This window comes from Zeus faber (assembly GCF_960531495.2).
Source record: "Zeus faber genome assembly, chromosome: 15".
Classification (NCBI taxonomy): Eukaryota; Metazoa; Chordata; class Actinopteri; order Zeiformes; family Zeidae; genus Zeus; species Zeus faber.
The window spans coordinates 18477556-18492122 of NC_137194.1; positions in this window are offsets into that span (position 1 = coordinate 18477556).

Sequence of the window (14567 nt, forward strand, 5' to 3'; positions counted from 1 at the left end):
GAAACTGACACACACACCCGCACGCACGCACGCGCACACACACACACACACACACACACACACACACACACACACACACACACACACACGCACGCACACACACACACACACACACACACACCTCTCCTTCCCCCTGGCTAGCTTTGATTCCTCACCCATGTCAGCAGAGTTTCCCTGTCAGCTTCTTCCCTGCCGCGACTGAGATGGAAAAAGCTACTTTACTTAGGGGTCTTATTTGTTTGCCGGTTTGTTTCTTCTATTCTCTTTCATCTTTATCTTTTATGACTGTCCCGTCCCCCCTTTCCAAACTCCCCAGAGAGAGAGAGAGAGAGAGAGAGAGAGAGAGAGAGAGAGAGAGAGAAAGAAAAAGACCCGAGACAGAGAGAAAGAATGAAAAGAAATGGAAGAGAAAAATAAAGAGATAGGGGGCCTGCGGAAGCTCTTTTGAGGGAGTAGGAGAAGAATTGAACATGGCCAGCGTCGTGAAGTAGACAAGATGAAGAAATCCAATCTCCCCTCAAGAGCATAGACATTTTGGGAACTGGAGAGGAGCGGACGTAGTGAACGCGGAAAGAAGGGAGGAGGAGGAGGAGGAGGAGGAGGAGGGAGGGAAAATTAAAAATGAGTGATCAAGTAATGTGGACTTTGATGAATGGACTCTTGGATGGGCAGAGGCCTCTACATGAGCGCTCAGACGGTGAGGCTGTCGGTGCAGATAGCAGCCATAGGGGGGTGCTGTGACCGAGAGGGCCCCGGTAATAAAGCTCCTCTGAGCAGCGGCTCCGCTCATCAAGCTGCCTGGCACTCCTGGGGGGAGATCTAGCCGTTTCCAAACCTCATTGTCACAAGGCCCTGTTTCAAAGAATAAAATGAAATGAAAAATAAAAATAAAACATTTTTGCTCACGTAATGAAAATGTATGGCGGTGGGAGTTTCAAGCAGGCCGCTTAATCACCTTTTTTTTTTTTTTTTTTTTTTTTTGTTTGATATTGCGGCTGTTAGGATCTAACTATCCTCGTGCAGATTTGCAATTAAGATTCCCTTTCTTTCATCAAGTCTCTTTGTTTTTTTTTTTGTTTTTCCATTCACAGTTTCCTACTCTCTCTCTTGTTTGCCAATCCTCTAGATTGCGATTGTCATAATTGCATTGCACGAATGGAATTAAAAGGAGCGAGGTGGGTGCGGGAAAAATACGCAGGGTGGGACAATGTGCATGTGATACAAAGCTTTTGATGCAAACAAAATAAGGAACTATACCCATCGCTTTCACTCCTTCCTTTTCCCTTTGCAGGCTCTGATGAGTGTGTCATTTATTTGTTTGCTGGCTAATTTATTTAGCTGCTGTGCTCTTGGGTATACGCATGCTATAATAGAAGATGAGGTGATTTGTTTTTCACTCTCTCTTTCACAGCGTGCTGTATACGCCGTCCCTGATGGTTTGGTCCTTACAGTGACAGTGGGACGGCAGTCAGTATATTAATCATGCTTTTGACAAAGGGAAGCGTTCCACAAACTGCCAGCTCCCATTGCTCCGCATCTCAACCGACCTCACAATTCATTTCATTTTTCTTCCGTTGTGTTTTGTTCTTTTTTTTTTTTTTTATCTCCAGGGAATGGGGTGGTGGGGAGGATGAGGTGGATGGTGGGGCTTGTCCCATTTCCAAATGTGAAATGCATCTCGGGGGCTCTCCTGTGACCATGAGGGATTGTCCAACATCCAAGGGGCTGTTACTGTCAATTTCCCAAATCATGTCCTTGACTTTGACCTTGACCCAGCCACAGCCCTCTATCAGTATGTGCAGCTGTCACAGGGTTTACTTGTCAGGCCGGGAATACTAAAGGAGCTGCTTGGGACCATCTTCCTTACTCTGAATTAGGGGAAGACCCCTTACAGGCAACGGTGACTCACTAGAGGAGCCTGAGACGCTGGGCTTCTAAGACCTCTTCAGCTAAGCGATAAAAGGTTGCTCCCAACACACACGTGGCCTGTCTCAGCATGCGTTCATTCATATCATGCCCTCTCCTCTTGTTTTTTTCTTTCTCTCTCTCCCTCTCTCTCTCTCTCTCTCTCTCTCTCTCTCTCTCTCCCTTCTTCTATCTCTTTCTCTGGGTCTGTCTCTGTTGGTTATTGGAGCCGAACATTGCTTAAAGGACTTGGCTGGCAATATGTCGTATCTACAGTTTGCAATATCCAAATGTGTTCAACCAACAGTACAACCAATTATTTAAAAAAAAAACGAACATATGTGGTAACATCTTTGTCAGCGCAACAAGGATATTATTCATACAGTAGGTCACAATATCATAAGATCTTTAAAAAAAAAAGTAAATATAGAAAAAACAGTTTTAATAAATGTGGGTTCTTATCAGGAAATGTAAGGTAATTTAAAGTATGTATGCTGACTAGTCAAGGGGGTGAATCTCAATTTGACGCTGGCCAGGTCCTTGAACCACGCAGGTTTCCTTTTATATGTTTAACAGTGATTGTTTTAGCTGATTTCTGCATGTTCCTCTCTCTATGAACTATCTCTCCCTCTCTTTTATTCCCAACTCCACGTTTCTCGTAGGGTATCTCGTCGGAACACCCTGCCCCGATGCTCAACAAACAAATAAAGGCACTGACTCGTGACATCCGTCTGCAAAGAAGCTCCGTGGTAGCCTGGCTCAGTGTTTGGCTTTAATAGGGAGAGGGGCAGGGAGAGAAAAGGGTCAGTCCAGTCCAGATAGAGGTGCGGGCGAGAGAAGTAGGCCGATGGCAAGAGCCTTGCCCAATTTTTTTCAAATGGTTTGAGAATGGATTTATTCCTACTGATCTAACAAACCACATGTATTAATAGCCGATGGATGGAAGAATGGAACCCAGAAACCCATTGGTCTACTCACAAGAACAGCAACTGTGAACATGAATAAAAATCCATGCATACTGTTGTTTTTTGTCATTCAGAATTCAATTTGTGCTCAAAGGTTTGTCCATTACACTGGAAAAAGGGTTAAGTACAAGGTCAATTTATTCAGCTTTTGTTTTTGCTACGTTCAGTAAATTGGGGACCCCCCCCCTCAAAAGGCCACTTTATTAACCTTCAAATGTTGTAAAAACATTGTATAATAAAAGTGTCTTAACAAAAGAACGACTTTTTTCATAATTGTAAAAAGGGCGAAATATTTGCCTTATTGCCTTTATCCTGCAGAGCGACTGTTATGTTTTATTTTCCCCTGAGGATGAATTAACAACCTTGAGGTTTTGTAAACATCAATTGTACGTGGAATGAAAAGCACATTATCAAAGGAATATTTCTTATGAAATAAAACTGTCCCAATAAGTTATTACCATCCTTTATCTCCCAAACTCAGACTGAGGTTTCTTATCGCACACTACTGTTTTGTTGTTTTGGGAGGGGGGGGGGGGGGTTGTGTTTGTTTTTTGGTTATGTTTATCAGATTTTGTGTTGAATTCTTATGTTTCAGCTAATTAAATGGCAGGACAAAATTTAACCATCCACGACTCAATATTTTTTATAAACAGGCCACAGAAGCCAAATGGGAGTGGAAGAAACAAAGAAGCCTTGGTGGTAAAGGAGAATGTGAATGCCAATCAGGCAATGTGAAAGACAGCTCTGGGTCCTGAGAGGAATGAATTGGAGTTCAATGTGAAGGCAAGGACGCTCTCCACGGTAGATGACGGCACAAAAACATGCAGAGTGCTGGTGCTAAAATAAAACACAACATAAAACACATCAATTCAAACAACAGAGGCACTGTTGTGGGACCCCCATCCAGTGGCTTCAAGCCTTTTTAGAATCTCACAGTCAACGCTGGCCCTCTGGCCTACCTTGGCCTCCCCTTTCTTACTCTATCTCTCCCGCTCCTCTCCCATTCAGCCTTGTGGCCCCCACCCCTCATAAATCTGGATGAATCCACAAACCACTGTCTGGCATGCTCCATCTGTCTCCCTCACTCATGTACTGCAAGAGAAAACCTCTCTACATCCTTGCCTGCCAGCAGCCTCTGCTTCAGGCCCAGCTAACTTATGAAATGAGAAGGAATGAGCGAGAGACAGACAGAGAAATACAGAGAGAGAGAGAGAGAGAGAGAGAGAGAGAGAGAGAGAGAGAGAGAGAGAGAGAGAGGAAAATGGTACATTGGCCATGAGGTAAAAAAAGACAGCTTGAAGGCCCGCCTTTATATTGTACCATTACTGCTATTCCTCTCAGTACGACTTGAAGTAGGATTACCACAACTCTCATTTCTATCCACTCACATACAGTATAATGTAATGTGATACAGACAGACAGACAAATATATTTTAGATTTAGATCTACAGGAGGGGAAAAAATCGAGAATCATGTTATGGGCGGGAAGATACCACAGCTCAAATAAACAGTGAGCTTGAACATCATGATTTCTGATGCCTTTGCACTTTTTTATCTGTATTTCACAAAATGCGCCTGAGAGTTAAGAGGACAGCGGAGGCAAAAGGTAAAACAAAAACAAAAGAGAAGACACCAGAAATGACCGGTGTTAACTGTAGACTATTAAATCTGGGACATCTTGGTGTCATTTGGTCCCAATGATACTCAATCTACAATACAGTTTATTAAAAAAATGGAATCGGCCGTGTCAAAAAACAAGAGGCTGAATGGGAAGACAATGAGCGCAAACCAGCTATAATATAAAAGATATTATAACTGGTTTTCGCCAGATCGGAATTATTTTAGCTGATCCCAATCATTTTGCAAAATCGGGGAAGAAATCAGTTGAGTTGATGAAAATGAACTTTTCATCCGCATTTTTATGTTGCAATTTTCCATCCCAATAAACGGTGGGGCTGCGATCGTTTCAATTTCTGAATCGATTAAAAAATTCTGACATTGATACTTCAGATGGAAGTTATGCAACCACCTTCCACTTAAACTAAATACCACCATAGTCACGACTGAATTGAAATATTTTATCTTGAGCCATCTCATCTATATCAAATTGAATCGAATCGGAATGCCCAACCCGAATAAATGTCTGATTGTGACAGCTGTAGGTGACACCTCATACTGTCGTTACACCCGCTCACTGTGGCAACAGTTGAAAAGTCAGCATTGGCTCAGGTGGAGTCGGTATGCAGCAGCCTGTCGATGTGTACCAACAGGAAAGACAGGTTTTTCTCAGCAGAACTAGCGTGGCTTTCTTAAATAACACACACACACACACACACACACACACACACACACACACACACACACACACACACACACACACACACACACACACACACACACACACACACACACACACACACACACACACAATATGCTTTGCTTCAGCAGACCAGAGCCCAGCAGTTCAGGATGGGCTCATTACATCCCAATCCCCAACTCTACAACTTCCCCCGCCCCCCAACATCCTGCCACCGGGGTCCTGACCACACAGCGGGTCGACGCCCAGTTGTTAGTATTCAGCAGAGTGAGAAACAACAACACCAACGGGCTCATATCATCATCCACCTCACAGCTCCCTGGGCCTGACATCTCCTCATGGCGCCACTGTTTCGCCTGAGCGCTGCTCTCTTGGCCTTTTCTCTCCAGTCCAGCGCTTAGCAGAGGGGTGGGGGGGGATACAGCGGGAGCTTCCAGCTGCACTTGCTGGCCAACAAGCGTCGTACTCGGATCCAATATGATTGGCCAAGGTGGTGGTTGTGTGGGGGGTTGACTGCAATGAAACTGTTCTATGACCACTGCATTTAAATGACCACTGCAACGATGACTGCAATAAATAAATATGTAATGCTTAGAATATCATATAAGGACAAGAGTGAAAAGGATTTGTTTACCTGTTGATGAAATTTTCAGCCAAGGAGGATCCAGCACATGAAAAAAATGAGGACAACAAATGGTTAGTCAGCTATATATGTGATTAAGCACAGTTGATCTTTTCACTGACAAAAAAAAGCATTGTTGGTATGGTTGGCTGGTATGGTATGGAGCATAACAAGGACTTTGGGAATTGGAATATAAGCGACTGTTCAATGACTCATTGGTTGGGCTAATGAGCAGCAGGTTAAAAACCCCATCCACACACACTCAGGAGAGTAATTCCACCTAGCCTCCTCTCTCCAATAAACTGGTGTCTACAACCCATCAGCTTCTGTGTCACTGTGCGGAGGGCCCTGAAAATGCCACAAGGGTGGCGTGTGGCAGGCAGAACTGCCACATCCACAAATCTATATAAACATTTTAATCCTTAAAATGTGTGCTGGAGAACTTAAAATCAATGTAATATGTAAATATACTCAATCCCATATAAAGGACGCTCCATTAATCATCATGGTTTACACAACACAAGTAATAGGTAATTCATTTGTGAATGGAGAAATACATTTATGTTTCTGTTTGTTGCATTTAAAAAACTTAACACAGATTTGTGAATCGATACATTAATTCAGCTTTTCTATTTATATGTTAATTCATTGTATTATATATATATGTGTGGATTGTGATACAGAATTCCTCCCATAGAGGACATATGAAATACTGTCTGGTCTTCACACAGACTGATCATTACCTCTTTAGGTAGAGGAAATCATTAGGTCTCCATCATGGCAATTATTCAGCATCTTCTGATTATGTGCATATATATAACAATATGCAAAACATCTGACAGCAAAGAGACTTGGGTGCCTTAATGTTGACCTTGGTTTTGGCCACCCAAGGGCATCGTGGAGACCACAAAGAGGAAGGTTGGCCCAGCCAGCCAATTTACTGTATGAGACTGCTGACATGTATTGATATATGCTTGTACTTCCCACATGACCACACTCTTAGTCACATACAGGGCATAAATCAAAAGGGCAGAGCATCATTTTGCTCATGTCGGCAGTAAAATTCTACTGTTCACAGTAAAATAAATAAATAAAATCACACAGACTCTTAGACATGCTCACGACAAAAACTGGTTAATGTGGGCCGATATATAGTATATCATTATAATAATACGTCGGCTGCAGTGGTAAGAGAAATGGCAGGTGGATGTATAATGATCTATCGGGGTGGTGGGTGGGTGGTTAGAAAGTTTCTCTTTGAAAGTTCCACTCAGTCATGACTAGTCCGATTAGAATAATCACCAGGGAGGATGGAGATGCCCTGGGTCTCCCAAATGACGTTCTTTATGGATGTGGAAGAAAACGTCACCTTCGTAGCCTTGTGTCAGGGTATATCTTTAGATTTATGTATATCAAACGCATCACGGTATACTGCTTATTCCGTAACAACAACAACAGAAGAAAACCCCTTCAATTACCTGCCCCCATCACAATCTAACACTACAGTGCATTCATGTTACATCAACCAAGGATTTAACATTTTCCACAAAATGAGCATGCAGATGGAAAACTACCTGCCATCAACACAAGCAGCCTGCCGTCATCACAAACAAACCATAAACAGTGTCAGACCATTAATGTAGGCTACTGATGCAAAACCCCTTGGTCTTGCCCTGATAGTGTTTGCGCACTCCCTAATATTGCTTTCTTTGTTTTTTTCCTACTCATATTTGTATGAGATGGAAACAATTTATTGCTTCTTTGCAAATAACACAAAGAGTGATGATGAAACCAGTGCAGGCATTTGGTCTGCTATCTCTTAGAAGACAGGAGACCCATTCAATTCTATGAATAAATGAATGAATTAAAATTCATCTAATCATACTTCAGGATCCTCTGCTCGCCACTCTGGACTGCAGAGGAATCTCCGTCAGTGGTGTCATTTGCAAACAAACAAATATAATCTCAGAGTACACAAGGAGGCGGACTCACTATAGCAACCGCACGTATCACCTTTTGCAATATGTCTTCATGCGCATGCTTCTTCATTAGGATTCGCAGATCATCAATGAAAACAATTTGTTGGCGCTCATTTGGCGGCACATGAATGTGTGTGTGCGCCAGCAAGTGGGAAGGTAAAAGAAAGCGAGAGAAATTAGAGGACCTCCATTTTTTTTTTTTAAATGAGTGCAATTACATTCTTCACCAAAAACCAAAACAATTATCTATCGACACAACAAATGTTATATACATTATAGTTCCAATACAGTGGTTACGCATCCATGTTGTTTGCAAAAATGTATCCCTATTTTTTAGTGAATATGACAGGAGCAGATGTGGACGGACTGTTTATATTTCAGTCGTGCGATGAATGCTAATCCTTGTCAAATAAATCCTACACATCAGATATAGGTCCCGTGCACAATCATCACGTAATTGCCACTGCATTACACGCTACAGAGGTTCTTTAACAGTCACAAATGTAATGGCCTCGAATTCTAATCAGGTGTTAAATGCTAATAATTTATTATATTTGTTTGAGATGAAACCTTGCTTTGTTTCAATGTCAGCGTATAAAAAAGGATTATGTTTGTTTGAATAGGAGATCCCCGCACATTATTTTTGGAAATTAAGAGCAAAAGGACATACAACTCTTACTTCGAAGTAAGGAAGTCAAATTCAACGGAAGCGTGTGTACACTTATTTCTCCCTGACATCGGCTCTGGAGCAAGCTGTTTTAAAATGAGTCTGGAGACCCCAACATACTCTAATTGATATGACCTTTAATTGCTCATTCAGTGCAGAGGAGAGCAGAGGAAGACATCAAGCCAGTCAGATGTGGCTTGGGCTAAAGAGGCGCTGTGTAGATTGGCCTACACTCCCAGGCCCCGTGGACATAATTAAACCTGAATAACAAACACTTACACAAGTGCCCCAGTCTCCTGAACAGGATTCTGAAAACATCCAGGACACCAGTTCACCGCTATCGTACTCGGTCACTCAATCAGTGGATTTGTTCCTGTGCTGAGACGAACAAAAGATGAGGCTCATCTGGGTCCAAAAAATAAAAACGTGCACTTGTATGTCCACTTTTTCAAGATTTCAATGGTGCAAAACGGTTTAGAAAGTTCATGAAGTAAATTGGCAAAAATTACTTATGCAAGTAAAATGTACATACACATGGACGTAATGAATGTGAATTGCAGTCTAAAATACAAAATAAATCAGATAAAGTCAACAGACTTTCGAAACTTCACGCAATCGATTCACAACATTTGATTATCTCAGTCGAGAAATACGTATAAAGGATTCACAGTGAGTACATTTGTTAATTGTATTAAAATGCATCCTAATGTGCAAACACAAAATCCACAAGTCCAGAGGGAAAGGGTTGTCATACCGCTTAGGTTTAAACAGCTTGCCCAATTAGTTTCAGAAAGCAATTTACGATGAATAATTAATTTCTAATTCTTACACTTTGATCATCAAACTAAAAGCATGACATCAAGTGTTAAGCAAGTGTCCAAGCCAAGCCTCAGAGTGGCACTCAGCTGTGTGTAAGCTCGGATCAAGCTCCCCCATCGGGGCTGCGGTTGGCTATTATGTATTCAGACCAACAAACTACTGGTCGCCCGATGATCCCCTGGTAGAGCTCACCGCTGGCCTTCTGCAGACCTCCATCATCTCCGGCTGCAGTCCGCTTACGCCCCAGAGGGCTGCCACAAGCCCAGCTCCACATGCAGGTGCTGGACGTCTAGACAAGGGGCTCATTAGCTTTCTTGCAGCTCACCAGCCAGTGATTGCGGAGGCCTGCACTGTGTGTTGCCTAGAGGGAGGGGATGGGTCCTGATTGAGAGCGTGCTTTATTACAGGGGCTTAGGTGGGGGCTTCAGGATTAGCACATAAGTCTTCCACCTGCATGCTTGCAGAGAGGCCTGGCAATGCTCAGTGCAGCTGGATGGGGGAGTGTGGCCCAGGGAGTGAAACGGCTTTTCTCACTTTGCATTGATAGACTGGCCAGAGGCTTAGCACACACATCCTGGAGGTCTGCATGGATTTGTGTTACTTACAGCAGTCAACCTAAATCTCTGGAAAAGGGCACTGAGAAGTTTTTTGAATGTTAATTGAAGTTAATTCGTTATATTAACTTCCGAGTTCACCGTGTCAGCCTGTGTGTGTGGGTGTGGCCCTCGCTTTTAGACTGCCTCCTGTTACACGACCGCGCAGGGAGGTGTTTTTGGCACAACCATGAGAGGGTGGGGTTGGGCTGGTCAAGGGAGAGGCAGCCTGTGCCCTTTTCCTAGGGCCTCTCTTTCAAGTGAAACCAAGATGCCCTTCAAACTAATGCATGAGTATAAGCCACATGTGAGTGACATTGCTCCTAGCCGTGTGTTACCTTGTCCATAGAAACATGAGGTCACAGTTCAGTCAGAGCACAATTCTCAATGACACAATCATCCCATGATTTTCAGTACATTCGATTTATAACCGGAGGTGTTAGTTGTTGTAGTCATATATTATTATGCATCGGTGCCATATCTTTGCGAGATAAATAATATAGCATATAAATAGCATAACTGAGTGAGAAAAATAGCAAGATAGCATCATAAAATGTATAAAATAAAAAAATTAAAAATGTATTACTTACATTATTTGAAATAATGTAAGCCAAATCTGGGCAATACATTTTGGTTTGTAATCAGAAAGATTTGATTCATTTTCATTCCAAGAGCTATAGTCCAATGTTTTCACTCAAGGGAAGCTTGCACCTTGCTCTCACTACACTGTTATCAACATTTAACAATCTCTGATGATTAGGTGCCGAGAAAGAAAGTCAGAACAATGGGGGAATAAACAACTTTTGTGTGCTGAGCTTTTTGCATAATTACGTTGCCTGCGGGCCAACTGATTCACTGAAATCTGTCCTCTGAAGGGGGAGAAGAAAACCTAAAATAGCAGCCTCTGATTGTCACACAATTGGCTTAGACTGCACTGTGCAGCTGTGCTCTGAGACTGTCTGTTATTTTACTGATTGCTGCGTCGCTGCCAACCTCTCAGGTGCATCATCACTGGGATTTGGGCTGATACAAACCACACATCCTCCAGAAACACGGGGTCGTACTGTAAAATGTTTTATGTGCGCGGCAGAATCCATGGCTGTTCTTGGAAATTACCCAGCTCTTCAAAATGTATTCCATTTTTTGATTACTATTATGCCACTGTGGCAAAGTTTAAAGCTTGGATTGTTACAGCTGCAAATAGAAAGAGAAAGAGAATAACCCCCTTCATAAAGGGTGGAGTGGAGAAAGAGGGAAAGAAAGTGGGAAAGCAATGGAGAGAGAGCAAGAGAGAGAGAGAGAGAGAGAGAGATAAAGGGAGTAGGAGAGAAGAAAGGAGAGGCGGTGAAATCCAGGGCTGTCTGATCTAAGTACCGGTGTGCATGTGTTAGAAAACATCCTGAGGTCCATTAATTTACGCCAATGTCTCTCTTTTCTTTGCCTCATTAGAATATGCAAAAGCTTCCCTCGCAGCCACCAGATACAAAGGTAAAACTTGTATACGCCGTCGTAACCCAAGGTTAATTTGCAATATGGTGGGAGATCTGAGTAAAACAGCATCTAAAAGCAGTTCGCACCCCATTCCCATTTACAAGTGTCGCTCATCATTAAGGATTCAGTTTGCATGTGGACTGGCTGTGGGAAAAATAAGCGCTGGCACGCTAAAATTATAGTGCGATGACGTGAGATTCTGCCACCTCTTGAACCACGTTGGATTCCGGAAAAAAAAACAACCAAAAACAAAAAATTGCCGTGCTTTAGATGTGTTTAACTTCAAGAGTAATTGTTCTACTATAAATTACAACTCCAGGCAGCAGATAGCAGCCAATGCACAATATATAAAACATGTGTAATTAATGTCTCGGTAAAGTGTGGGATGTGTGCATCCAAGTAATTTCCATGTCGCTTTTTACGAAGGTGCCAATGTGTGACTGCACGACAGTATCTCCAAATATTAATTATCCCCGACCGTGTATCTGATTACTGACATGCCTGAAATGAGGGTGATAAAGATGGTGCGCGGTTTATCTGCTCCCTGCTCCTTTGAAATAGGAGGTGCAGATAAAACTGGTATCATGAGGTTCATGCGTGGTGAATCATGTCCACGGTGTTTTCTCTCTCTTCCGAAGTCAATAGGCCTGTAACGTGAGCGCAGCACTGGGCCGTCCCCCAGGCAGGCTGACTGAGCCCGCTAATGAAAACAGAGGAAGAGAGAGAGAGGAGGAGGAGGAGGGGGTGGTGGGGGTGGGGGTGGGGTGGGAGAGAAAAGAAACAGAGAGTTGTGTGCGTCTGAGCAAACAAAGGAGGAAAGCCTTCAAGGTCACTGGCGGAGGGAAAAAAAAAAAAAAAGAAAGATGAGGAAGGAGAAGAAGGAGAAGAAGAAGGAGGGAGCGCCGGGGAGAGGGGAGGGGAGTGATTGAGAAACAGGGGAGAGGGGGCGACGAGACAACGTGATCTAGAGTCTGCGCTCAGAGAGGAAATCGAAACAAAAACAATGTTTTGTTTTGTTTTTTTGTTTTTTTTTCGTTGTCTCGCCGCGGCGCTTTCCTCGTGCTCGCGTCCGAGGTAAAATATTATCGGCGGGGAAATTAAAAAATACAACTGTTTTCTCAATACGACGGTGTCTTCAAATAAAACAATGCGGCTAGAGAGGATAAAACGTGGGGGGCACGTACTAACAGGGCCGTGCTTCATTTTTTTTTTTACAGCTGTTTTAACATTACTTTATCAATAACAAATCAGACTTTTTTTTTGATGGCTAAGCACTCAGCAGCAATAGGCAACGGAGCGATCCATGGAGCATGCTAAAAGTGGTGGAGTGAAATGGGCTCTGGCTGCACACCAGTGTAATGGGAAAAGAGAAAGGAAAAGACCTGTCATAAGAACGTCAGAAAACTGGACCGTTCCAGAAATACCCGAGTGCGGACGCACACTCAGGCGTGACGCTACAGCAAACCTATTATCTACTGTTCTGTCACTTTGACTTTTCCACCACAAACTTGGGACCAGATTCAATTTCAACGCCAGAGACGCCCGCTGCCCTGTCCATCTCGCCGGCGCTACCTCTCTCACCCCGCCTGGATGGGTGTGTCCCCTCAGGGAGGAGATGGCGCTTTTTACAGCACTTCACTCAACCTTAAAAAACACTTAGCACCGGATCCAGAGTTGATTTTTTATTTTTTTTTTCCTCCGCGTTTACAGGCATCACAGCCGCGCCCGCTACTCAATATCTGGCCCTGGGAACGGAAATCCAAAGTTTGTGGAGTATGCCTCTATCAAAAAAAGCTCGATGTCCAAATAAAACTTTTTCAGGGGATGCAGTCTGTTGGCTTTCTGGGATTTATGTGGGGAGTATGTGATGTGGGTATGAGATGTTTGCGGTACAGCGGATAGCTTATGCTCGATCACAATCCCATCTTAGCGAACTTATCATTAAAATTCCATCACAGCCAGGGCACCGTGATGCAGCCAGAAGAAAACGCCCAAGATCTAAGAGGAAGAGGCCTCACATCACTAGCATAGCAACGGCTCGCTCCAGCCCCTGCTTTTGATCTCTTCATTTACCTGGACGGGAGCAGCTTGAAAAACACAGACGCTCACGCACGCACGCACGCACACACACACACATACACGCACATACACATACACACCTAAAATGGACCTGTCAGCAATGCAAAGCCACCTTTCATGTGACAGCAGCCTCACTGCTGTCTGTCAGGCTGTCTGTCTCCGCCGAGCTCCATCTCTCATCCCCGCCGTACAGACCACTATGGCACTCTGATGACCAAAGAAAGACCGCTATTGAAGCCTCCCTGCTGTTTCACAGACACGGGACTGAACCCACAAAACCTTGATATTCACACACGCATGCGTGCGCACGAATAAACGTTGCCCTCTGTAGCCTTTCAACGCATGTCTTTTCATTTGACGGTCAGAGTCTGACAGCTTGGACGTTCCTCCCTGGTCAATATTTGACAGCTGAGAGATGCCAGCCTTTCAATCTCTGTTTCGGTTGGCCTTTGTTTACTGACGTTGTTACGAACCTCTCCTCCCCTTCCACGGCTCTGTCTGGTCTCCACATTAGACTCCATCAGGGTCTTTGTATTCAGTGCGATGCCCACAGTGGAGAATTAATGAAAGGATGTTACAGATCAAACCGGAGGACTCCCGGGCTTCTTGCTCTCTTCAATCAATAGCCAGGGTAATACCAGCCAGCATTAAGAAGCAAATGAGACCTGGGTCACGGACATACCAATAAACAGAGACATCCACTTACTGTTCCGCACAGTTGTGACAGCACCTCAAGTGCACGCACTCATGCACATGCTTTACACACATGCTAATGCACTGACGCACATGGGCACGCACGCACACACACACACACACACACACACACACACACACACACACACACACACACACACACACACACACACACACACACACACACACACACACAGACACACACACACAAACCCACACGCATGCCCGCCCGCAGCGTGAATAAAAAAACATGTACGACATGAAATCCTTGCTGATGAAAACATTTGTGATGTCGACAATGAAGATAACACATTTACATTCTGTCCCATAACATTAGAATGAATTATATTGTGTTCTAATTTTGATGAAAAAATTACGAGAGGGAGAAAAAAAAGAGGAACAAATTTATTGTCTGTCACCTCTCTGTCACAATGAAT